Source organism: Sinocyclocheilus rhinocerous, unplaced genomic scaffold, assembly GCF_001515625.1.
Source record: "Sinocyclocheilus rhinocerous isolate Xijiao unplaced genomic scaffold, SAMN03320098_v1.1 scaffold752, whole genome shotgun sequence".
In the NCBI taxonomy this organism is placed as follows: Eukaryota; Metazoa; Chordata; class Actinopteri; order Cypriniformes; family Cyprinidae; genus Sinocyclocheilus; species Sinocyclocheilus rhinocerous.
In genome coordinates this window covers 1,946,588-1,948,795 of record NW_015639777.1, presented here as the reverse complement: position 1 = coordinate 1,948,795, position 2,208 = coordinate 1,946,588, and the positions used below count along the sequence as shown (strand labels likewise).

The 2,208-nt window shown below is 39.5% G+C and overlaps 1 pseudogene; it reads right to left on the bottom strand.

Annotated features, from left to right (window-relative positions):
- LOC107751908 (centrosomal protein of 76 kDa-like) overlaps positions 1–2,208 on the bottom strand; it is an 11,736-nt pseudogene that overhangs the window by 4,319 nt on the left and 5,209 nt on the right.

The following is a 2,208-nucleotide window of genomic DNA, read 5'->3' as shown; positions in this document are numbered from 1 at the left end:
TGTGACGTCACAAAGACAGGCATCTGAGATCGGCTCGATTTGAGAAAGGGGAAAACATTTAACGAGATTTTAAAAAAAACACCGGGTGGATTTTTATCATTATAGGGTGGTTGTGTACACACACTACCAACACACATTTCAGTTCAAACAACTTGTAAAAGTGCATGTAGCATCCTATGACCCCTTTAACAGGATGTCTTACCTTGTTCCTGCACAGAAAGGTCATCATAGAGCACCACTGCTCCTGCCGGACTCCTCCCCCTACCACAGGTGCTCTCTCCTGAGCTAACAGGCTAACGAAACGCACCGCCTGCCATGGACTCTTAAGCAACCTACCGGCACGCGATACACGTACATATGAACACACGGGCCGGTTCACACCATTTTCATCCTGGAAAACACGCAAATTTTATAGACATCTGAAGCAAATACCATTATGTACATATAGCATCATTCACAAGTACATTGCTCCGGAACATCAGGTCACCTGTGCAAAGATCTTCACCAGTTTGGACTGGTGTGAGGGTCGAATTTCTCGAGGGTCGAACTCCTGCCACCACTGTTTGGCATATACCAAAAACAGCCTCTCCTTCTCTGCTGTTTTCTGCCTTTCCAGGGATTGCTGGAAAAAGTAAGATCATGAGTTTTTGTTTTAGGCAAACTGTTTCTAAAATGCAATGTTACTGAGACAAATAATAGAGAAATTATTAGAATGAGAAAGCTTTGTTAAAGACATACCATCCCCTTTTTGTAACAAATTATGTTTAGAGAACAAAACCTCCTTGAAGGAATGTTCTGGGTTCAGAGTTTAAAAAATGGTGACAGATAAAAATGGCTACCTGGAAAAGTGTATAGGTGTGTTTAGTTCAGCTGCTCATTACATGGTTAGATTGAAAACAACGATCAACACATATACACAAAGAATATTAAATATAGTAAGCAGAATCACAAATGTGCTTGCGAGAACCAGTCAGGTTTGTTTTATTGTGTCGCTCAAGCACATTTGATCTTCTGCAAGAACCAATATGGTTTGTTCTCATGCATCATGCAAGTACATTTCAGCTTCTGTTTAAGATATTTGATGCACTGTTTTTATATGCATTCACCTAAATTAAATCTGTTCATCATATAAATTGATGGTGTCTCTTCAGAAGAATTGGATTAAACCACTTGATGGATTACGTTTACAATGTCTTTATGTAGCCTACTTTGTAAAGCTTTGTTGAACTTTCTTAAAGTTTTTGGTTAAATGGACTTTCAGTGCAGGAACAGAAATCTCCCAAGTTTCATTTAAAGGGGTCATATGATGTTGCTAAAAAGAACATTATTTTGTGTATTTGGTGAAATGAAATGTGTTTATGTGGTTTAAGGTTCAAAAAACACATTATTTTCCACATACTGTACATTATTGTTTCTCCTCTATGCCCCGCCTTTCTGAAACGCGTCGATTTTTACAAAGCTCATCGGTCTGAAAAGCGAGGTGTGCTCTGATTGGCCAGCTATCCAGAGCATTGTTATTGGTCGAATACCTCAAGCGTATGACGGAAATGTTACACCCCTTATCATATTGTGATGCCTTGTCCCGGCCGGAGCGAAGAGACAAAAGCATTAAAACCCATTATAAACGAGGCATTTGTTGCAGCCAGTGGGGACATAATTACGGATTATAATGACTTATACTGTCTTTTTACACGTTGCGTTGCATCGCGCCGTGTAAACATAAAACCATGTCTGCATTTGTGATCGGAAAAATGACAAACTACAAACGACAAACTACAAAGGCCAAACAAAGTAGTTTCGCTTTCACAACGAAACACACAGCACCTTCACGACATGGCGGCGACAACAATACTACAGCGAGAATAAAACGTACGCCTTCTTTCTTTGCGTGAACATTTGGCCGGCGTTATGCAAATCTTCCAAGATAGTAATGTAGGTATGTGGAGGCGTGTTAGAACGAGCCGTTTTAGGTAGGCGTGGCTGACTCTTAACTTTTATAAAGAATATCTCTTTGGATTTGAGACTTTAGTCTTTGCAACTGTACATATCTTCTTTAAGCACCAAGAGCTTGTAACACTCCAAAGAGAAAGGAAAAATTGAAATCGCATCATATGACCCCTTTAAAACACACCACACAGACTTTACACTAAGACAAGTAGTATATGTACACCCATTTATTCAAGTGACAAGTGTTCACATAAAACTTTT